This window comes from Rhinoraja longicauda, chromosome 2 (assembly GCF_053455715.1).
Source record: "Rhinoraja longicauda isolate Sanriku21f chromosome 2, sRhiLon1.1, whole genome shotgun sequence".
Taxonomy (NCBI): Eukaryota; Metazoa; Chordata; class Chondrichthyes; order Rajiformes; family Arhynchobatidae; genus Rhinoraja; species Rhinoraja longicauda.
The window spans coordinates 20,575,311-20,600,598 of record NC_135954.1 but is presented as its reverse complement, the minus strand read 5'-3'; the positions used below and the strand labels follow the sequence as shown (position 1 = coordinate 20,600,598).

The following is a 25,288-nucleotide window of genomic DNA, read 5'->3' as shown; positions in this document are numbered from 1 at the left end:
CTCATGTGCATGGCAGACTGACTCCTTTGAAATGTCAATGGGTGGAAAATTGAAGCCAAAAATAAAACTAGCCACAATAGGGCTCAAATGTATTTTATATTTGCACAATGGGAATTGTATCTTTTAAGCTTTTATTTCATTATTTCTGACACTTCACTGTTCAATTTCTTCCACAGGTATAATTTTAACAGTCACAGTGTTCAAACCATCTGTCTACACGTTCCAATAATCTTCCTGTGTTCCTTTGTGGTGTGCAAACCACATTAGAGTCACAGAATCACACAGCACAGAAACAGATCAACAGGCCAACCCCATACATGCCGACCAAGATGCCTCCTTTAACCTAGTCCCATTTCATATCATATATATACAGCCGGAAACAGGCCTTTTCGGCCCTCCAAGTCCATGCCGCCCAGCGATCCCCGTACATTAACACTATCCTACACCCACTAGGGACAATTTTTACATTTACCCAGCCAATTAACCGACATACCTGCACGTCTTTGGAGTGTGGGAGGAAACCGAAGATCTCGGAGAAAACCCACGCAGGTCACGGGGAGAACGTACAAACTCCTTACAGTGCAGCACCCGTAGTCAGGATCGAACCTGAGTCTCCGGCGCTGCATTCGATGTAAAGCAGCAACTCTACCGCTGCGCTACCGTGCCGCCCTTTTGACCGCATTCGGCCTATATCCATCTAAATGTTTTCAATCCAAGTACCTGTCCAAGTCTCTTTTAAATACAATTGCAGAACCTGCCTCAACTATCTCCTCTGGCAGCTTGAAATAAAAAAAGTTGCTCCTCAGATTCCTATTAAATCTTGCCACTTTCGCTATAATCAATCACAATCAATCACCAATCACAATAATACTTTATTAGCCAAGTGTGTTTTGCAACATACGAGGAACCTCATTTGCCATACAGTCATAACAATAAAAAGCAACAAGACACGCAAAATACATTTTAACATAAACATCCACCACAGTGACTCCTCCACATTCCTCACTGTGATGGAAGGCGAAAAAAAATTCAATCTCTCCCTTCTTTGTCCTCCAGTGATCGGGGGTCTCTAACCTTCCGTTGACGGGACGATCTTGACTCCCGTAGCTGGCGGCAGGCCTTCCTCGTCGGGGGTGATCAAGCTCCTGCATCGGGGGGGGGGAATCTCAGCCCCCCCCCGCGCCGGGCGATCTACCCCGAGTCGGGGCTTGTCGAACCCCGTGCAGCTTGGAGCTCCCGACCAGTCTCAACCAAGCAAACCTATATCTTCAGGCTCTTGATTCCCCTATCCTGGGTAAAAGACTTTGTGTATGCACCCTATCTATTTCCCTCATGATTTTATACACCTCTATAAGATCACCCCTCAGCCTCCTGCTCTTCAAGGAATAAAGACCTAGCCTGCCCAGCCTCTCCCATTAGCCCAGGCCATCAAATCCTGGCGGCATCCTGGTTTGTAGGTTAATTGACTTCTGTAAATCGTCCCCATGAGTAGGAAAGAACTAGTGAAGGGATGATCATTGGTCGGCATGGTGGGCCAAAGGGTCTGTTTTTATTTTGGAAATCTAAACTAAGCTAAGACTGGGGAACTTGGACAGTTAAGGGTTGGACAGTCTAGAGGACAGTTTATATTATGGTCGAGGAGGTGCTTGATGTACTAAGGAGTTTGAAGGTAAATAAATCCAGGGGGGACAGGGCTTTCTCCATCGCTGCTCCCACACTCTGGAACTCACTACCCCAAACCGTCAGAGACTCCTCCTCACTCACCACATTCAAAACATCACTGAAGTCTCACCTGTTCAGCACTGCCTTCAATCACTGACCGTCACCTCACCTTCTTTTTCCTTTTCTCTTCGTTTACTTATTTATCTATTTATTTTCTTTTATGTTTTAGTAAACCTTGTAAAGCGTCTTTGAGTGTTTAGAAAAGCGCTATATAAATGTAATGCATTATTATTATTATTATTATTATTATTATTATTAAATCTCCGGGGCCTGATCAAATATATCTGAGGACACTGTGGGAAGATGGAAAAAGCCTTGACTGAGATATTTGAATCATCATTAGACATGGGTGAGGAGTCAGAGGTCTGGAGGGTGGCTAATGTGGTGCCACCAATTATGCAGGGCTGCACGAAAAAGCCTCGGAATTATAGTCCATTGAGCCTAACATCAGTGGTAGGCAAGTTACTGGAGAGGACTCTGAAGGGTAAGGTATATATGCATTTGGATAGACACGGGCTGATTAGGGATGGTCAGCATAGTTCTCTGTGCAGGAGATGGTGTCTTACAAAATCTGATCAAGTTTTTTGAAGGAGTGACCATAAAGGTTAACGAGGCCAAAGGCGTAGACGTTGTTCATATGGACTCCAACAAAGCATTTGATGAGCTTGGTAGACTATTCTGAAAGGGTAGATCACATGGGATCCAGGGAGAACTAGCCGACTGAATAGAGAATTTACTTCCTCGAATGAAGCAGAGGGTCATGGTGAAAGGTTCGTCTTTGGACTGGAGGCCTGTGACAAGTGGTGTGCCTCAGCATTCATTGCTGGTCCCATTGGACTTTGTGGTTTATATCAATGATTTGGATGATAATGTACATGGCATGATTATTAAGTCTGCAGATGACACCAAAGTGTGTGGTGTTGTAGAAAATGAAGATTGTTATCAACAATTACAACAGTATCTTTGATCAGCTGGGCAAGTGAGTTGAGGAATGGTTAATGAATTTTAATGCCGATGAGTGCAAGGTGTTGGATTTTGGGAAGTCACAGTAGGGCAAGACCTTCAAGGAACATTCAATCTAAGTACATTAATTGCAACATCCTGAACACTATTTTGCAGAAGTTATGGGGAGAAGGCAGGAGAATGGGGTTAAGAGGGAAAGGTAGATCAGCCATGATTGAGTGTTGGAGTAGACAATGGGCCGATTGGCCCAACTCTGCTCCTATCAGTTATGAACTTATGAACTGTTATGGTGCCAATCTGTGATTTTTAAAGTGTTGCACTCTTTATTTGTACAGTTTTATTTGGTGAATGTATGGATACATCAGCGGTAAGGATTAAACAATATGCCTCTATGTTTACTTTGTGACTTACTTGGATAGAGATGGAATCAGATCGAAGAATGAGAACTAAAACTCAAGGACTCAGTTGTCTACATTGTGTAGAACAATGTTTAATTCATTTTTTTAGATGAGAATGCTTTGAAGTTACTCTTTTGATATCCAATTTAAACTCCCACTGAAGGAAAATGGATTTCATCGTCATTTTTGGACACAATTCGCATCAGCAGGGTCTAGATCTTGGAATACTTTTTGGTACCTTATGAACTTCAAGCCTTGACATAATATGAGCATATTTGATTATTTTAGCAGTATTACTGTATATTTGAAGTGCTATTTCCACTGCCATCAGAACTATGTCCTATGTTTCAAATGGACACAAATGCTTTGATTGAAGCTTCTAGACTTCTAAATAAAATATAAAAGTCTGATCACATTACTATGAGGTTGAAACTTACTGTGTTTCCATTGATTCTTTTTCTGGGGAGCTCAAGAATTTCTTTTAAACAGGCGACTTTCTCTAACTTTCAAATATATATATTTTAAATGAAATGGGGTACCGCAAGGCTCAGTGCTGGGACCGCAGCTATTTACAATATACATTAATGACTTGGATGAAGGAATTAAAAGTGACATTAGCAAATTTGCAGATGACACAAAGCTGGGTGGCAGTGTGAACTGTGAGGAAGATGCTATGCGGTTGCAGGGTGACTTGGACAGGTTGTGTGAGTGGGCGGATGCATGGCAGATGCAGTTTAATGTGGATAAGTGTGAGGTTATCCACTTTGGTGGTAAGAGTAGGAAGGCAGATTATTATCTGAATGGTGTTAAGTTAGGAAAGGGGACATACAACGAGATCTGGGTGTCCTGGTGCATCAGTCACTGAAAGGAAGCATGCAGGTACAGCAGGCAGTGAAGAAAGCCAATGGAATGTTGGCCATAACAAGAGGAGTTGAGTATAGGAGCAAAGAGGTCCTTCTGATGTTGTACAGGGCCCTAGTGAGACCGCACCTGGAGTACTGTGTGCAGTTTTGGTCTCCAAATTTGAGGAAGGATATTCTTGCTATTGAGGGCGTGCAGCGTAGGTTCACTAGGTTAATTCCCGGAATGGCGGGACTGTCGTATGTTGAAAGACTGGAGCGACTAGGCTTGTATACACTGGAATTTAGAAGGATGAGAGGGGATCTTATTGAAACATATAAGATTATTAAGGGGTTGGACACGTTAGAGGCAGGAAACATGTTCCCAATATTGGGGGAGTCCAGAACCAGGGGCCACAGTTTAAGAATAAAGGTAGGCCATTTAGAACGGAGATGAGGAAAAGCTTTTTCAGTCCGAGAGTTGTAAATCTGTGGAATTCTCTGCCTCAGAAGGCAGTGGAGGCCAATTCTCTGAATGCTTTCAAGAGAGAGCTAGATAGAGCTCTTAAGGATAGTGGAGTCAGGGGGTATGGGGAGAAGGCAGGAACGGGGTACTGATTGAGAATGATCAGCCATGATCACATTGAATGGTGGTGCTGGCTCAAAGGACCGAATGGCCTACTCCTGCACATATTGTCTATTGTCTATTGTCTATTGTCTATTGCCTAAATGCAGCACATTTTGCAAATCTTGACATCTACCAGAATGAGATTTTCATTGAACAATAGAATATTGGTGTAAATGCATTATTGAATGCTACAAATTAGAGTGACCAACCAAGTCTTTTTGAACAAAAAATCTGTTGATAACTACTAATCTCTAGTGTGTGTGTGTGTGTGTGTGTGTGTGTGTGTGTGTGTGTGTGTGTGTGTGTGTGTGTGTGTGTGTGTGTGTGTGTGTGTGTGTGTGTGTGTGTGTGTGTGTGTGTATGTGTTTAGGCAGGATGTTTGCCTTGTCTTCAAACTTGTACAAATCCAAGAATTGCTGTTGTTCTGATGGGAATTGCTGAGGACTAAAAGCCAATGTGATTGCTGGGACTTCACAAATTCAATGAGATAGAATTGACTGCACAGCTTTGGCAGAGAGAGAGATATGTTACATTAATTTTAAAATACTTTCAAATTCTGTCCAAGTTTTGTAATTTTGTTCTGGAGATAGCTGCTTCCTCAAAAACATTGATCACACCCAAGTTTCCAATGGCTAAGGTTGAGTTTTTACAATACTGACAGTCAGTCGATGATTTTTGCCAGTGCACAGACAGGAACATAACTTTTATAACAAGTTTCATTTTCTGAGCAGTTATAATTTACCTTCTATTATGCTTGGAGTCTAGTGAGCACATTTGCGATTTCACGTTGCTATCTGTCCGGTTCATTCAAAATCTATGCAGAGATATTCTGCATGAAGATTGCTATAAATTATTTCCAGGTTAGACACAAGGTGCTAGAGTAACTCAGCGGGTCAAGCAGCATCCCTGGAGAAAAACCATGGGTGACCTTTGGGGTCGAGATCCTTCTTCAGATTTCCAGGCTGTTGGGTTACTAACTAAATCTCTGGGAATCTCTGGGAATTGAGTGAGTGATGTTGGATACATATGCAATCCCTGGGTTATAAAAGGCTTGTAAGCGTACAGTTCAGATTTCGAGAATCTTTTAATGAGAAAGGGATAGGAAGTAAAATGGGATTACAAAACAAAATTCCACAACAGAAACAGGCACTACAGATAGATTGCCCATGCCGTCCAAGAAATTCTTGATTAGTGTGGGTGTCGGGGGTTATGGGTAGAAAGCAGGAGAATGGGGTTAAGGGGAAAGTATAGATCAGCCACGATTGAATGAAGGAGTAGACTTGATGGGCCGAATGGCCTAATTCTGCTCCGATCACTTATGAACTTATGAAGATGTCCCATCTACACTAGTTCCTCTTGCCCATGTTTAGTCCATATCCCTCAAACCCCTTCATATCCATGTGCTTGTCTAAATGTCTTTTAAATGTTATGACATCTAATGAAGGTGTGCTGCACGACCCGCTCTGGAAAGCAAGTTTGCAATGTTAATATTTTATTGAAGGTTGGCTTTGATTTAGCTGATTTCGATGGCTACGTTTCCCGTGTCTCAGAAACCTGTCAACAAAACAATGGGCGGCACAGCATCACAGCTGGTAGAGCTACTGCCTCACAGCGCCAGATAACCAGGTTCAATCCTGACCTCGGGTGCTGTCTGTGTGGAGTTGGCACGTTGTCAACCCACATCACAAAGCCGTGCTGTATTGAAGGTTAATTGGCCTCTGTAAATTATCCCTAATGTGCAGGGAGTGGATGAGAAAAAGGGGATAACATCAAACAAGTGTAAATGGTTGTTCAATGGTTAGCATGGACTTGGTGTGACGAAGGGCCTGTTTCCATGCTGTATCTTTTAATCTTCCAGTCAAAAGTCAGCTTCAAATAACAAGTAATTAACAAGTTGATCCAAAGAAATCCCAAATGTTTTGTATGAAGCTAATAGTATTTCCCCATTTAAGTCTCAGTGAGTTGAGGATCTCTTCACAAACATGGAGGTTCTGCATTAATCTTAGCTAATGCCTGTATTTTTTCCAGCTCCACTGGACTCTTGACTCAGTCCAATGACAAAATGCTTGTTCCTCGCCCTCTATCTGCATTAAATTAGTGATGCCAGTGAAACAGTGACTCCATTCACACAATCGAGAAGAATGGTTGCAAAGTACCATATTTAATTTGTTTAGTTTAGTTTTAACGAGGTACAGTGAAAAGCTTTTTGTTGCGTGCTATCCAGTGAGCAAAAAGACCATCCTTGATTACACTCAAGCTGACCACAGTGTACAGATACAGGATAAAGGGTATCGCATTTTGTGCAAACCATATTTTGCATGAATTAATTGTTCACAGACTGATTTTGATTTGTTTTTAGGTAAGGATTGACAGTAGTTGAGGCAAGGCAAGTTTATTTATATAATAATAATAATAATGCATTACATTTATATAGCGCTTTTCATATACTCAAAGACGCTTTACAGGGATTTAGAGAACATAGGGAAGTGAATAAATAGATAAATAAGTAAACGAACAGAGAAAGGAGACAGAAGGTGAAGTGACCTTCAGTGGTTGAAGGCAGTACTGAACAGGTGAGACTTCAGTGATGTTTTGAATGTGGTGAGTGTGGAGGAGTCTCTGACGGTTTGGGGTAGTGAGTTCCATAGGGTGGGAGCAGCGATGGAGAAAGCCCTGTCCCCCCCAGGATCTGAGTTTGGTCCGGATGTGGGGGGATAGGAGATTGGCAGCAGCAGAGCGGAGGGTGCAGGTGGGAGTGTGCCTGTGGAGGAGGTCGGTCAGGTAGGATGGGGCCAGGTTATGGAGGGCTTTGTAGGTCATGAGGAGGATTTTGTACTGGATTCTCTGGGGGATGGGGAGCCAGTGGAGTTTGTAAAGGACGGGGGTGATATGGTCACGGATCGGGGTGTGGGTGAGTAGACGGGCAGCGGAGTTTTGAATGTATTGAAGTTTACTGATGATTTTTGAGGGTGCGCCATAGAGGAGGCTGTTGCAGTAGTCCAGACGGGAGGTGATGAAGGCGTGGATGGGGGTTTCTGCAGCTGTGGAGGACAGGGATGGACGGAGACGGGCAATGTTTTTGAGGTGGAAGAAGGCTGTCTTTGTGATGTGTTTGATGTGTTTGTCGAAGGAGAGGGTTTGATCAAAGATGATTCCAAGATTCCGGATGTGAGGTGAGGTGGATACTGGGAGACCATCAATATTGAGGATGAAGTTTTGGGTGGATTTGGTGAGCGTTTTTGGACCAATGATGATGATTTCAGATTTGTTGCAGTTGAGTTTGAGGAAATTTGATTGAAGCCAAGATTTTATTTCAGTGATGCAGTTTGTCAGTGTAGAGTGTGTGGTGGTGGAGATTGACTTGGTGGAGATGAGGAGCTGGATATCATCGGCGAAGCAGTGGAAGTTGAGACCATGACGGCGGATTAATTGACCAAGGGGGATCAGGTAGAGGATGAAGAGGAGGGGGCCAAGGACTGAGCCTTGGGGGACACCTTGGGGGAGGGGAGCGGTGGGGGATTTATAGTTGTTAATGGAGATGAACTGGTGCCTGTTAGAGAGGTAAGATTTGAACCAGGATAGGGCTGTGCCGGTGATGTTAAAGGAGGTTTCAAGTCGGGTGAGGAGAATGGAGTGATTTATGGTGTCAAAGGCGGCGCTGAGGTCAAGTAGGATGAGGATGTTGAGGTTGCCAGCGTCGGAGGAGAGGAAAAGGTCGTTTGTGATTTTGAGGAGCGCAGTTTCAGTACAGTGGTTGGAGCGGAATCCGGATTGGAAAGTTTCATGAAATATAGCACATTTCATACAGCAATGGCAATTCAAAGTGCTTTGAATTGAGCAGCAAATGTGGGAAGTAGTTATTGGAACACAGAAAAGGGAATAGCACATCACAGGATCAGGCCCCTTGGCCCACAATATTTGTGCCAAAATGACGCTGAGACACACTAATCTCATCTGCCTGCACATGATCCATACTCTTCCATTCCCTGCACATCTATGTGCTTATCTAAACATCTCATGAATACCACCATCGTATCTGCCTCCACCACCTTGCCTGGCAAAGCCTTCCGGGCACCCATCACCCTCTGTGTGAAAAACATGTACTGCACATCTCATTTAAACTTTATCCCGTTCACTTTAAAGCTATGCCCTCTCGTCTTTAACATTTCCACCTCGGGTATAAGGTTCTGATTGTTTACCCTATCTATGCCCCTTTAATTTTATATACTTCTATCCTAATTTGAGGAAGGACGTTATTGCTAATGTGGGAGTGCAGCGTAGGTTCACCAGGTTAATTCCCGGGATGGCAGGACTGACATATGATGAAAGAATGGATCGACTGGGCATGTAGAAGGAGGAGAGGGGATCTTATAGAAACATACACAAATTTTAAAGGATTGGACTGACTAGATGCAGCAAAAATGTTCCCGATGTTGGGGGAGTCCAGAACCAGGGGTTAAAATTTAGGAATAAGAGGTAGGCCATTTAGGACTGAGATGAGGACAAACCTTTTCACCCAGAGAGTTATGAATCTGTGTAATTCTCTGCCACAGAAGACAACGGAGGCCAATTCACTGGATGTTTTTAAGAGAGAGGTTTAGCTCTTAGGGCTAAAGGAATCAAGGGATATGGGGAAAAAGCAAGAACGGGGTACTGATTTTACATGATCAGCCATGATCATAATGAATGGTGGTGCTGGCTCGTAGGTCCGAATGGCCTACTCCTGCACCTATTTTTCTATGCTTTCTATGTTTCTATCAGGTCTCCCCCCTACCTCTGGCAGTTCAGAGAAAAAGGTTGAAGTCTGTCCAAGTCTCCTTATATTTAATGTCTCCCATCTTGGCAACATTATGATAAACCTCCTCTGCACCCTCTCCAAAGCCTCCTCATCCTTCCTGAAACGGGGTCTGGAACTGTCTGCAATCTGAAGAGAGGTTCTCACCCAAAACATTGCCTATCCCTGTCCTCCTGAAAGGCTGCCTGATCCGCTGATTTACTCCAGCACTTTAGGTTTCCACATAATGAAAGATGTTCTGTAAACATAAATGATTCTTCCACAAATTCAAAATATTCAGAATAAAAATATGCAACCTGTGTTATCGAAACATCGGAGACCTCGAGGACCAGGAAAGTAAAGTTTAACTCCAATAACAGTGAGGTGATGTGTTTTGATAGGAAAAGCAAAAACATTGCTCACAGATCAGATAGCAAGGAAGTGAATGAAGTGAATGAAGTACAAGAGAAAAAGACTTATGGTGAATGTAAAAGCAACCCAGTAAAATAAAAAGCAGGACTTTTCACAAAGAACTGAGATTTATCTCCAGGGGGACTGAAATCAAAGAAAGCACTGTTAAGATCGTGATTAGGTTGCACATGGAGACGTATACAGAGATCTGATTGCCATATTATTTTAAAAAAGATGATTGAAATACAGGGGAAAATGGAAAAAAAAGTTCTTTGTGAAGACGCATCACAACACAAGACAAAGCACATCACCTCACCATTTTTGGAATTAAACTACTTTCTCATATCTAGAAATGTACTCATCTCATTTCCATATTATTAAAGAAAAGATGAACTAAAAGATGAATCTTCACTTTGTGAAGATAATGGCAGAACTGAGAGATTACCAGTATCAGGGATGATTGAATGGGCTGGCTCTGCGAGGCTATTTATGTTAAATCAAGTTCTTTACCTTCAGTCGGAATAATCACACGTGATACTGGATTAGCACATCAGATTTATTCCACCATGGGGTTCTTCCCGAGAAGATCTCCAGACACAACACTAGTGTCTGAAGAGATCTCAACTCAGGGCAGGGGAAGGAGAACAACTTCTCCACCATTGTTTACTTTGTTATACAGAAAAAGAGAGGTGTGACAAAAAGAAATCAAGGACCAATTACACATCTAATACAAGGACCAATTACACATCTAATACAATTCCCATGGTTAGAGAAGACAAAATCATTGATACAGGTCACATGCTCAGAAACCAAACCATTAATATAAGTCACATGTTTTTAGAGAAACGCATCAATTTACCTAGAGTGGATTCAACAATCTATTTCTTCCATTTCTTGCCTCTCTCTCTCTCTCTCTCTCTCTCTCTCTCTCTCTCTCTCTCTCTCTCTCTCTCTCTCTCTCTCTCTCTCTCTCTCTCTCTCTCTCTCTCTCTCTCTCTCTCTCTCTCTCTCTCTCTCTCTCTCTCTCTCTCTCTCTCTCTCTCTCTCTCTCTCTCTCTCTCTCTCTCTCTCTCTCTCTCTCTCTCTCTCTCTCTCTCTCTCTCCCTCTCTCTCCCTCCCTCCCTCTCCCTCCCTCTCTCTCTCTCTCTCTCCCTCTCTCCCTCTCCCTCTCTCCCTCTCTCCCTCTCTCCCTCTCTCCCTCTCTCTCTCTCTCTCTCTCTCTCTCTCTCTCTCTCTCTCTTAGTACCTACTCCGCCTGCTTACTGACTTCAGTCAGTCTACTATCACCTTAAGAATATCTCAAGGGTTAAAGGACTTATGGCTCAGCAGGACGGCACGGTAGCGCAGCGGTAGAGTTGCTGCTTTACAGCGAATGCAGCGCCGGAGACTCAGGTTCGATCCTGACTACGGGTGCTGCACTGTAAGGAGTTTGTACGTTCTCCCCGTAACCTGCGTGGGTTTTCTCCGAGATCTTCGGTTTCCTCCCACACTCCAAAGACGTACAGGTATGTAGGTTAATTGGCTGGGTAAATGTAAAAATTGTCCCTAGTGGGTGTAGGATAGTGTTAATGTACGGGGATCGCTGGGCGGCACGGACTTGGAGGGCCAAAAAGGCCTGTTTCCGGCTGTATATATATGATATGATGATATGATAGGATAGCTGCAGCAGTTTCAGAAGCAGCCACTCAAGTTTCACTAAGGCCAAGAAAGTGAATCACATCATTCCAGTTCTGAGGTCTCACACTCGCATCCAATCTATCAAAGAATTAATTTCAAAATACCACTGTTGATTCATAAAGCACTGAATGGTTTAGGGCCAAAATACATTTCTGATCTTCTGCTACACTATAAACTATCCAGACCTCCCAGGCCTTCTGGGACAGATCTGCTCTCTGTCCCAGAGTCAGAAATAAACCTGGAGAAGCTGCGTTTAATTTTTTATGCACCACATATATGAAACAAACTCCCAGAAAACTGCAGGTTCGCTGCAACACTCAGTTCCTTTAAATCGAGGCTGAAGACTTCTGTTTGACGCTGCCTCTTATTAAATCAAATAATTATTCATTCTAACATTGCACTGTAACCTTTATTCTGGTATTTTATACCTGTCTTATTCTATTTCAGCTTCCTGCTCTTTAATGTTTTATGTAAAACATTTTAAATTGCCTTGTTGCTGGAATGTGCCATATAAATAAACTTGCTTTGCCTTCGGCTTTTACATTCCATGCTTCCCCCACGCTGACCATCCTTCGTCTCCTAATCTCTTGGTTACAAGCCGATAACTGTGTGTAATATGTACGTTTTCCAGGGTCTAAGTAACACATATCCCCCCATCCCCTCCAGGAGGGAAACTCGGTTAACACACTGACCAATTTATAAATTATTTCTACAGACCCCATCCTCCCTGGGACGGGTTACTCAATTTAAAGTCTCCAATTCATAAAACTTTCTTACTGGCTTATTGGCTTCTATGTGACCACTGTGTTCCCAGGAACCTTTTTCAGGAGTCCAGACACAAAGGATCTGATAGTGCACTTTCACTCCCTTCAAGGTCCCGGTCAGACCACAGCCACTTACTCAGTTGTTGGATATAATTTCAGCAGGACTCAGCCGTGCTTCCCCAGCCGGGGTGATACGTATCTGGAACAGGGCTACGTGAAGTAATTTGACCCATGTAATTCCCATTTCACCCTGTAGTTGGCCAATTTACTTTTAAGGTCTGATTAACCCTTTCAACTACTCCGGCAGTCTGAGGTCTGTAGGCACAATGCAACTATTACTGGATGCCCATCTGGGTACAGAATTCCTTGTTTATTTGACCCATGAAATAAGAGCCGTTGTCTGTACTTAATCGGCTTGGAATTCCATACCTGGGAATAATCTCATTAACACTTCACGACAGTAGAGGCTTTGTTATCCCTTGTCAGGTGAGCCTTAATCCATTTATTAAACTCATCTACAATAACTAATACATATTTATAACACTGACGGAATGTTGGCCATCATAACAAGAGGAGTTGAGTATAGGAGCAAAGAGGTCCTTCTGCAGTTGGAGAACTGCACCTGGAGTGAGACCGCACCTGGAGTATTGTGTGCAGTTTTGGTCTCCGAATTTGAGGAAGGATATTCTTGCTATTGAGGGCGTGCAGCGTAGGTTTACGAGGTTAATTCCCGGAATGGCGGGACTGTCGTATGTTGAAAGACTGGAGCGACTGGGCTTGTATACGCTGGAATTTAGAAGGATGAGAGGGGATCTTATTGAAACATAGGATTATTAAGGGATTGAACACGTTAGAGGCAGGAACGGGGTACTGATTTTGAATGATCAGCCATGATCACATTGAATGGCGGTGCTGGCTCGAAGGGCCGAGTGGCCTACTCCTGCACCTATTGTCTATTGACCCTTTGAGTGTATATAAGTAGATCTTATAGAGTTGTCAGGGGCACATTATGATTAAGTGTGTGGAAGTTATTCTGACCCACACGCCCTCAGCGATGAATTAATTATTTATGCACAGCAATTAACCCCTGCTTTACCAGTCCTGCATTCCCAGATACAAGAGGCACCGAAGCCACTACCAGTTACATAAGGGGACGAGTCCATAATACCAGGAGACTACGTGCTGAAATCTCTCCTCGGAGTACACGATGTTAACGTATAATGAAAATGCCCCTGGTGATCATCTGTCTTAAAGCCTTGCAGATTCCAGATAACTAGAGTGGATTCAAAACTTTTCCTACTTTCACACGCACCCAAATAAGGAGTTGTTACTAAGAAAGAAACTTTCTTATCTCTATAGACGAGCAATCTCGTAGCTGCATCACCTTGCTTTACTGTTTCAATACACAGCATTCGCAGTCAGACAGAGTAGTGGGAGAGGACAATAGCCCATCTCTTCTGTACACTCCTATCATTCGTAAAGGGACAAACACATTCTGTTCCCAAGGATAACATTTCTGCCACAAGCATCCATCTTACTGCTTTCCACTAAAATAAGCATTCATTTTATATTAGCTAAAACAACAAAAGAAACCATCTCTACTACAACAAAATATAATATCTCTAATTGACTATATCAGCTAATAGCATAGATTCTCATTTAAATTTGTCAAAGCCTACTTATTGTACATATTATAAATACACAAAGTCTTTTGAGAGTGTGACCTACCTCTAGATAGAGCTCTTAAGGATAGCGGAGTCAGGGGGTATGGGGAGAAGGCAGGAACGGGGTACCAATTGAGAATGATCAGCCATGATCACATTGAATGGTGGTGCTGGCTCGAACGCCCGAATGGCCTCCTCCTGCACCTATTGCCTATTGCCTATTGTCTATTGACTCCTTAGCCAGTTGAAGCAACCTCACACAAATCTGTCAAGTTCTCCAACTATTTTGGATGTCTCAATTAGCCCAGTCTTCTTCAGCTACAATCAAGGAAATAGGCAGGGCAAGGTTTATGTGTATGAGAGTGGTGGGTGCCTGGAACATGTTACTGATGGAGATGGTGGAGGCAGATACATAGAAACATAGAAAATAGGTGCAGGAGTAGGCCATTCGTCCCTTCGAGCCTGCACTGCCATTCAATATGATCATGGCTGATCATCCAGCTCAGTAACCTGTACCTGCCTTCTCTCCATACCCCCTGATCCCTTTAGCCACAAGGGCCACATCTAACTCCCTCTTAAATATAGCCAATGAACTGGCCTCAACTACCTTCTGTGGCAGAGAATTCCACAGACTCACCACTCTCTGTGTGAAGAAATTTTTTCTCATCTCGGTCCTAAAAGACTTCCCCCTTATCCTTAAGCTGTAACCCCTGGTTCTGGACTTCCCCAACATCGGGAACAATCTTCCCGCATCTAGCCTCTCCAACCCCTTAAGAATTTTATATGTTTCAATAAGATCCCCCCTCAGTCTTCTAAATTCCAGCGAGTATAAGCCTAGTCTATCCAGTCTTTCTTCATATGAAAGTCCTGCCATCCCAGGGATCAATCTGGTGAACCTTCTCTGTACTCCCTCTAAGGCTTGAATGTCTTTCCTCAGATTAGGAGACCAAAACTGTACACAATACTCCAGGTGCGGTCTCACCAAGGCCCTGTACAACTGCAGCAGAACCTCCCTGCTCCTATACTCAAATCCTCTTGCTATGAATGCTAACATACCATTCGATAGTGGTATTTAAGATGTTTTATATTGACACATGGAAATGCAGGGAGAAATGGAGGAATATAGATCACATGTTGGCAGAGGAGATTACTTTAACCTGGCATCATATTTGGGCGTGGACATTGTGAGCTGAAGGGTTTGTTCCTGTGCTGCATTATTCTATATGTAGGGAGGAACTGCAGATGCTGGTTTAAACCGAAGACAGACACAAAAAGCTGGAATAACTCAGCGGGTCAGGCAGCAAATCCAGAGAAAAGGAATAGATAATGTTTCGGATTGAGACCTTTGAAAAAGGGTCTCGACCTAAAACACCACCGATTCCTTTTCTCCAGAGATGCTGCCTGAGCCGCTGAGTTACTCCAGCTTTTTGTATCTGTCTTCCGTACAATTCTCTGTTCTGTGTTCCAAGATATCCTTATTCTTACACTCAAATCCTCTCATTGTAAACACCAACAATACCATTTCCTTTCCTCATTGCCTGCTGCAGCTACCTGATAATGTTCAGTGGCTTTGGTACCAGGACATTCAGATCCTTTTAAAGATCAATATTTCCCAATCATCAATATTCAAAGCAAACCACACAATATTTGTTTTGCCCACCAAAATGCAAGAGAGTTACTGATAAATCTAATAAGAAAATGTGCAGAAATATCCCAGCTGAGGGAGTGGACAGATTGTTAGCAATAGAAAATAGGTGCAGGAGTAGGCCATTCGTCCCTTCGAGCCAGTCTGATCATGGCTGATCATCCAAAATCAGCACCCCGTTCCTGCATTTTCCCCATGTCGCTTGATTCCCTTAACCCTAAGAGCGAAATATAACTCTCCACTGCACATAACTAACGAGCACTGAGTCTACAAAGCTGTTGTGCTGCTGCTGAAAGTAAGAATTTCATTGTTCTCTTTTGGTACTTGTGACAAGAAAACACTCTTGACACTTGAAATTTAATTGAAATATCTGCTGAGAGGCTGAGATGAAAAAGATGGAAATGGGAGGAGACATCAATGAACCATAGAAGCTAAGAATGACTAATTAGGCTGGTTTATTTTCACATAGTATATTCAATATAATCTTATATAATCAGAACCAGAGACACTGTGAATGTTATGGTCTGAACATATACTTTTTTTTTTACATTGTTTCCCTTGGTTAAATTTGTATGGGTGTAACTTCTGCCTAATTTATGATTATGGAAAGTTTACTTTGGAATGGTATCCAGGTAAGGGCTCCACAGTGGTAGAATTGCTGCCTTACAGCAGCAGAGACCCGAGTTCAATCCTGACTATGTCTGTCCACCTGTGCTGTATGTATGGAGATTGCACTTACTCCCCATGACCATGTGGATTTTCTCCGGGCGCTCAGGTTTTCTCCCACACCCCAAATACGTAGAGGTGTGTAGGTTAAAATTGGCTTCGGTAAAGTTGTAAATTGTCCAGAGTGTGTAGTATCGTGCTAGTGCGCGGGGTTTACTGATCAGTACGGACTCAGTGGGCCGTAGGGCCTGTTTCTGCCCTATATCTCTATACTAAAAGATCATATTCCTTCGCAAAAAGCCATGTATCGTTCATAAGGTCACAAGGAATAGGAGTAGAATTAGGCCATTTGGCCCATCAAGCCATTCAATCATGGCTGATCTATCTCTCCCACCTAACCCCATTCTCCTGTCTTCTCCCCATAACCGCTGACACCTGTACAAATCAAGAATTTATCTATCTCTACCTTAAAAATATCCACTGACTTGGCCTACACAGCCTTCTGTGGCAATTAATTCTACAGATTCACCTCCCTCCGACTAAAGAAACTTCTCCTAATCTCCTTCCTAAAAGAACGTCTTTTAATTCAGAGGCTATGACCTCCAGTCCTAGACTCTCCCACTAGTGGAAACATCCTCTCCACATCCACTCTATCCAAGCTTTTCATTATTCTGTATGGTTCAATGAGGTCGCCCCTCATTCTTCTAAATTCCAGCAAGTACAGGCCCAGTGCCGACATACGCTCATCATAGGTTAACCTACTCACCTACTCACATTGCACATTATCACGATAATTATTCGACCTTTTGAACACATTCTAAAGCATGCGTTTTTATTTGTAACACATTAGCACTACACAGCTGCCAAGGACTCTGGTTCCAATAGCTTGAAGCTTATGAGGTCAGCTTGAAGCTTATGAGTTCATAGAGAACAGCACATTGCTTGACCAGCCAGACTGATGAAGACAGTATCCACTGCTTACATTCACCTGGAACTCACTACCGATTGCTGATTGCGTTTGTTCCTGCTTGACTAACTTGGCAAACAGGTGCCCAACATCTTTTAAACATAATGGACTTTGTGGCAACTAGGCCTCGGGGATCCATGTGTAACAGCAGAGGCATTGAGCTGTGAGCTTTTGTCAACAAGTCAGGAGTGAATGGCAGCTTACAGATGGCTGCCTTATGATGTTTCACGCAACTTTACACAGTGCGACAGCACAGGCCAGCTGTCCATGTCAGATTTACTCCAGTGTTCTGATGCCAAGTTATTAACATGGAACTTTAACTTTACTTCTCTTTGCAAAGATGCTGCCTGTACGATTGGGGCATTGAAGCAGCGCTATTTGTGTCGTTGGTATTGGTATGCAACTTGTCGTTTTCTCAAAAGGGTGGCATAGTACCGTCGCTGGTCGAGCTGCTGCCTCACTGCTCCAGAGACCCGGGTTCAATCCCAACCCCCAGGAGCCCTCTTTCTGTGGAGTTTGCACGTTCTCCCTGTGTCCACATGGGTTACCCCCGGGTGCTCCGGTTTCCACCTAGATCCCAAAGACATGCGAGTTTGTGTGTTGATTGTCCCCGGTGTGTGGGTGAAGGGTAAAATCGAGGGTAGAATGAAATGGGATTGATGTTACATTACAATAAAATGGGAGGTTGATGGTCAAAATGGACTCGGTAGGATGAAGGGCCTTCCGTGCTGCATCTCATTCAACATTCTTCATAACAAGAGGAGTTGAGTATAGGAGCAAAGAGGTCCTTCTGCAGTTGTACAGGGCTCTAGTGAGACTGCACCTGGAGTACTGTGTGCAGTTTTGGTCTCCAAATTTGAGGAAGGATGGTCTTGCTATTGAGGGCGTGCAGCGTAGGTTTACTAGGTTGATTCCCAGAATGGCGGGACTGTCATATGTTGAAAGACTGGAGCGACTAGGCTTGTCGCTGGAATTTAGAAGGATGAGAGGGGATCTTATCGAAACATATAAGATTATTAAGGGGTTGGACACGTTAGAGGCAGGAAACATGTTCCCAATGTTGGGGTAGTCCAGAACCAGGGGCCACAGTTTAAGAATAAGGAGTAGGCCATTTAGAACGGAGATGAGGAAAAACGTTTTCAGTCAGAGAGTTGTAAAACTGTGGAATTCTCTGCCTCAGAAGGCAGTAGAGGCCAATTCGCTGAATGCATTCAAGAGAGAGCTAGATAGAGCTCTTAAGGATAGCGGAGTCAGGGGGTATGGGGAGAAGGCAGGAACAGGGTACTGATTGAGAATGATCAGCCATGATCATATTGAAAGACGGTGCTGGCTCGAAGGGCCAAATGGCCTACTCCTGCACCTATTGTCTATTGTCTATTGTTTATTGTCTATTGTCTATTCAAGTCAAATACTATTGCAACCATTTGTGGGTTGAATTGCACCAGTCCAGAAATTCAATTGGGAACTTCGCCATAAATCACATTTGTGCTGACACTTTGATTTTTTCACTTGATATATTTGGAGCAATGTCATTCCCCGTGAAATACTCCTTTAACACACTGCACAGGAACTCAGATCAGATTGAAAAATATAGAAAAACGCAGATGCTAGAAATCTGAAATTAAAGCAGAAAATGGGTGAAACAGCATCAATGGAAAAGGAAACAGACAATATTTCAGTGTGAGGCCCTTGAATGATGATTAACATGAAAGATTTTTTTTCCACGCATGCTGCTTGAATTATCGTATGTTTCCAGTATTTTCTCTTCTAAAATTAGGTTGGATATTTCTAAGATGTGCGTATTGTTCTGTTTCAAACAAAATATGTTTTGTTAGCTCTGTAAATGGATCCAGCCCCAGTTTGAGAACTCCTCTCAGAGTTCCTTTACTTTTATCCTCTCTACTCCTCGACTCATAGAAAGTAATAATCATACAGCATGGAAACAGGCCCTTTGGCCCAACCTGCCGACACCGACTAACATGCCCCATCCACACTTGTCCCAGCGTTTGGCCCATATCCCTCTGAACCTATCCTATCCATAACATCTATCCTATCCAACCATCACCCCAAAATCTCATGGAACTGATCCTGCCATTCCCGCATCCTGATCTAATCCCCCTACTTCCTGATAGTCTTCTGACTCTGGAACTGAGGTCTAGATCCAAACGCCTAACCACATTAGCAGGCCTCTTTATCTGATGGCAATAAATTTGGCTTTCCTCTACAGACCCTGGAAAGATGCAATGGACAGCACAACAAATGTAAGACCTATCAGACCATGGCCATTATTATGGGACACACATCACAAAATGTGGTACAGACCTCTCCTGTCATTACTCATCATGTGACATTTATTTTGCTGGAGCTGGTTCTGACTTCTTTGTTAAATGTATTAGGGATCACTTTTATGTTCATGACCCTGTGTTGTGGGTTCCTCCGCAAGTGAAAATGCTTATTTTACATTTTCTGTTCACTGGGGAGTACCCCAGTAGGATGATAGACACTACAGACACTTGACACTATACCCCCAGTGGAAGACAAAAGTGCCACCGTGAACATCACAGGCAGAGCAACAGCCAGAGCCCTTGTTTATGCCGGGCTGCAGGCAAGTACAGTACCGTTATAGTACAGCGGGACTGATAGATGATGAAAGAATGGTTCGACTGGGCTTATATTCACTGAAAATTAGAAGGATGAGAGGGGATCTTATAGAAATATATAAAATTATTAAGGGATTGGATAAGGGCTAGATGCAGAAAAAATGTTCCCGATGTTGGGGGAGTCCGGAACCAGGGGTCAAAATTTAGGAATAAGGGGTAGGCCATTTAGCACTGAGATGAGGAAAAACCTTTTCACCCAGAGAGTTGTGAATCTGTGGAATTCTCAGCCACAGATGGCAGTGGGGGCCAATTCACTGAATGCATTCAAGAGAGAGTTGAATAAAGCTCTTGAGGCTAACAAAATCAAGGGTTATGGGGAGAAAGCAGGAACGGGATACTGATTGTGGATGATCAGCCATGATCATATTGAATGGTGGTGCTGGCTCGAAGGGCTGATTGGCCTTCTCCTGCACCTGTTTTCTATGTTTCTATGTTTTGTATGGTAGTTGCAAGTCGTTACTTGCTATTTAGTTCTTAGCAAGTAAAAACTAAAATTCAGTCTTCAATATATAAATGCAAAAGAAAAAAAAGTGACAGAGATATATGATGACAATATTGTTGAAACAGATCTTGGGTCCTGAGTACTACAGTTAATATGGCTGCTAGTAATGATGAGATCATAATGCAAGTACAACATAAGTTTGTTCCTGAAATTAGAGGAGTTAATGCAAGTTAACTTGGCTTCAGTGATTTTGCTTTGCCTGATATATGTTTATGAAATAGCAATTAATCGTCTACAGGCAATTTAACTCGGCATTTCAGAGATTTGCACATTGCCTTAATGTTTAATAATTAGATCTGGCAGTTAATACCAGAGGGAGCAGACAAACCTCAAGAGGTAACATAGAAGGAGATTGCTTCAAGAAATTTTCATGGAAAAATACTTCAATAAACTCAGCAACATGAGACCAACAGGGACTCAGAATCCCCTGGATATTCAGTCCCTGTGGCACCATTCGTTTGCCTATGGTGAGGCAAAAATCTTTCATGAGTTACACAAGTTACACAAAGGACACAAAGGACCGTGCGGCACGGTGGCGCAGCGGTAGAGTTGCTGCTTTACAGCGAATGCAGCGCCGGAGACTCAGGTTCGATCCTGACTACGGGTGCTGCACTGTAAGTAGTTTTGTACGTTCTCCCCGTGACCTGCGTGGGTTTTCTCCGAGATCTTCGGTTTCCTCCCACACTCCAAAGACGTACAGGTATGTAGGTTAATTGGCTGGGTAAATGTAAAAATTGTCCCTAGTGGGTGTAGGATACGGGGATCGCTGGGCGGCGCGGATTTGGTGGGCCGAAAAGGCCTGTTTCCGCGCTGTATATATATGATATGATATGATATGACCAGTATCAGTGATTTCTAAGCCGAAAGCTGATAATTTTAAGCAGGTGGGATAAAAAGAGTAAGAATTGGAGGAAAAAAATATCAAACACTTTCAGTAAACCCTCGTTATAACGGACAATAAAAGGGTGGAATGGTGTCTGTTATTGCCGATTGTTTGCTATAACCGAGTAAGGGTTTGACCCCATTGACATCAATTGCCCAGTGAGAACAGTGCAGCATGTGTACCGGCACTGTAATTTCCAATGACTCCATGTTAATCTCCACTGCCTGAACCTGATCCGTATCCCGCCATTTCCTGCATTAGCTTGTCTAATACTAATTTTATTAGGGGGAAGAACAAAGGAGGACCTGGTACGGGATACTTTGTAACTTTGTCAGAGCCCATTATGTGGCAACTATTTGCATACCTTGGGTATGCAATCAAAGACTTTCACTGTGTCTTGTCACATGTGACAATAAAGTATTCATTCATTCATTCATTCATTCATTCATTCATTCATTCATTCATTCATTCATTCATTCATTCAGGGTTACAGGGAGAATGTGCAAACTCCACATTGACAGCACCCAAGGTTGGGATCAAACCCAGGTCTCTGATGCTGTGAGGCAGCAGCTCTACCAGCTGTGCCCCTGTCCCACCCTGATAATGGCATTTAATTCCTCGCTGTATATTTTATTATTGGGATGTTCCTAATATCTTCTACAAAAAAACAAGGTGTCAGATATCTGCTTACGTTTTCTGCTATTTAGCTCCCATAACTATTTATAATATTTATAATAGCACCCTTAACTATTTCACCAGCCACACTCACTAAGCATTCTGTGTTTACTGCAATCTCCTTCTTCCGTTTTTCTACTTAAAGAAACTCATTATACTTGTTTATGTTTCTCATTAGTTTGCCCACCGTTTGCTTTATTCATATTTTTTTAATCCTCCTCTGCTGGATTCTGCATTAATCTCAATATTCGAGCCCATCGCAAACCTTTATATGTTTCCTCCTTCAATTTATACCCACCTAGCTTCCTCGGTCAGCCATGGTTAGTTCATCGTCTCCCGCATCCCAACCCTCTGCTCTTTTTGCTGTGTGGTTTGAATTAAGAGAATCAAAAGTGTTTTATTGTCATATGTCCCTAAATGGAAGAATGAATCAATGAAATTCTTACTTGCAGCAACAGCACAACAGGTTTGTAAACAAAGTACTCAATAGATAACACACATAAAAAAAGAAAAGACGTTCATTAAATTAAAAACAATATATAGTGCAAGAACAAAACAAAACTCAAAGTCCCCAGTGCAACCTAGTCAGTTTGTAAGTTGGAGTTTAGTTGGAGTTCATAGCCTGATGTTGGAGCCTGATGGTTGTTGGGAAGAAACTATTCCTGAACCTGGACGTTACAGCTTACCTTCTTCACAATGACAGAATTATCTTCTTAAATTCTATATTCAATGTTCTAAATTCTTGCTACTCTATGTCTATTGTCACACCAAATAATCTAATTTAACCAGGAAACGCAAGGAACTGCAGATGCTGGAATCACGAGCAGAACACAAAGTACTGGACGAACACGATGGGTCCGGCAGCATCTGTGGAGGGAATGGACAGGCAACATTTCAGGTCAGGACCTTTCTCTACTCTTCAGCTAGTTCTGTCTTCTAAGTAGACTTAAATAAGAAGAACCTCCTCTGTGGTTCTTCTTATTTAAGTCTAACGATCATTTCAAACTCAAATTTCTCACATTCATGCTGAACATTGAATGCTATTGTTACTACCGAGGGGATCTTTTACTCTGAGGTCATTTACTAAACCTCAATTGCTACACATTACCAGATCCTAAATAGCCTGTTGTCTGGTTGGCTCCATAACATATTGTTCTGAGATACGTTCTGTTGTCAGGCAACTGAACCGTCCTCTCACCAGCTAGAGGCTAGTCCTGACCTCCCATCTACCTCATTGGAAACCTTTGAACAATCTTTAATTGGACTTTATCGGACTTTATCAAGCACCACACGTTATACCCTTTATCCTGCATCTGTGCACTGTGTTCCGCTTGATTGTAATCATGTCAACTCTTAAATCTCTCTCTCTTTCTCTCTTGGGTTGGGAGGAGTTGGCTGCGCCTAACGGCTGCGGCTCTCTGGCAGTCTGTTTGTCTTTTTTTCTTTTTTTTTGTTTGTGTCTGTGTTGGGATGGTTTTTGTTTCTGTTTTTGGCTGTGTATGTGTGGGGGGGGGGGTGGGTGTGTTGGGGGGGGGGTGGAGCGGGGGAAACCTTTCTTTTATTAGGTCTCGCCCGCGGGGCCTTCCATTGCCCGGCGCCGCTCGGCCGCTGGACTTAACATCGCCGGCGCGGCTCGGCCGCGGGACGTTTCAGTGCCCGGTGCGGCTTGGCTGCGGGACTTAACATCGCCGGCGCGGCTCGACCGCGGGACGTTTCAGTGCCCGGTGCGGCTCGGCTGCGGGACGTTTCAGTGCCCGGTGCGGCTCGGCCGCGGGACGTTTCAGTGCCTGGTGCGGCTCGGCCGCGGGATGTTTCGGTGCCCGGTGCGGCTTGGCCGCTAGACTTAACATCGCCGGCGCGGCTCGGCTGCGGGACGTTTCGGTGCCCGGTGCGGCTCGGCCGCGGGACGTTTCGGTGCCCGGTGCGGCTCGGCCGCTGGACTTAACATCGCCCGGTGCGGCCGCGGGACGTTTCAGTGCCCGGGGCGGCTCGGCCGGGGGGCCTTCCATCCCCTTGCGGGGGCTGTGCGTGTCGGTTGCCTCGGTAGGGGTCGAGCTGTCTGTCCGTGGGTGCGGGGGGAGGAGAGGGGAAGTTTTGTTGCCTCCACCACAGTGAGGGGGTGTTTGGAGTCACTGTGATGGATGTTTGTGTTGGGGTCGTGTGTCCTGTGTTCTTTTCTTATTTTGCTGTGACTGCTGAAATTTCGTTCGGTGTTGTGCCGAGTGACAATAAAGTTTTGTTATGTTATGTTATAGTCTTTCCGCTGACTGGATAGCCCACGACAAAAAGGTTTTCACTGTACCTCTGTACACATGACAATAATAAACTGACCTCAATTAAAAACGAAACTAAATGTACCCAATGAATCGATTCTCATTGCTGCCATTTTCAGTTTGATTGACCAAAACAACATGATTATTAAAGTCACCCATGATTAATCCACTGTCTTTTTTTTTAACAGTTCTGTACTTGTTATTTACCTAATGTTTTGAACCATGACCATTCTCCGAGAGGGGAGGGGGGGAGGGAGAAAATGGGAAAATCATTCCCACACTGGGGCATGACTTTCCTTCCGAGGGCTATATTAATTTAAGGGACATGTCAGGCAGATTTAGATAGAGGGAAAGTTATGAACAGTGGGTACTCTAAATGCAGCTTTTAAACCGTGCCCAAGTGTTTGTGCTGCATCAAATCAACTGAATCAATATTACTGCACTGATTTGCTATGACAGTGCTGTTAAATTCTTGATCAACCCACTCACTTCATTGATTTTAGAATTGTTATTACAATCCCAGCACCCATCAGCATAAATAACCTACCTGCAATTGTCAGCCATCTGCAGATGAGACCCTTCTGAAACTGGAGATCTGGATTTAAAAATAGACACAGATTGAAAAACTTAGCTTCCAAAGAAAACTTGTGTACGAATTGCGGAAAAAGGCCTGGACCAAGTGTTGACAGTCAGTGAGATGGCAGTAATTCATTCATGCTTTATGAAGCTAGTGATTGTTGTACCACTACGCTGTATATACACAGGGCCACTTATAGGCTGGTGCATCTCAAATGCGTGTTTGGTATCAATAATTTATGGTTGAGCACTCCAACTGTTGTGCTTTGAGATTTCTAATGTTATATATAGGCTTGCCACAAGGTTTTTTAATCAAATTTTATTAAGATATGTGCATTTAAAGACACAATTAAATTTGTAAGAGCCATTTATGCCCTTCGTCAATTACTCTTTGATTTGTGCTACTTTAATAAAAAACAATTAATTAAGAAAGGACGTTTGGAAGATTCGTTTTGTCACATCAGGGTGCGACGTGTGCGTAAGCTATACCTACATTTCATCCCCAAGCTGTAATGGCTATCGAAGTGGGACTTTGAGATGGTATAGAAACTTCCATTACAAAATTGAAAATGCCAGCTTGTGCCTTAAACCCTAAGAATTA

At 43.3% G+C, this 25,288-nt stretch overlaps 1 long non-coding RNA gene across 1 annotated transcript; it reads right to left on the bottom strand.

The window, feature by feature from the left end:
* Positions 1–18,515: 18,515 nt before the first annotated feature.
* LOC144609041 (uncharacterized) lies at positions 18,516–24,792 on the bottom strand. The gene is made up of 3 exons (XR_013549270.1): positions 24,659–24,792; positions 22,137–22,201; positions 18,516–18,733 (listed from the first exon to the last, which is right to left on the bottom strand). It is a non-coding gene; the product is annotated as an uncharacterized LOC144609041 (long non-coding RNA).
* Positions 24,793–25,288: the final 496 nt, after the last annotated feature.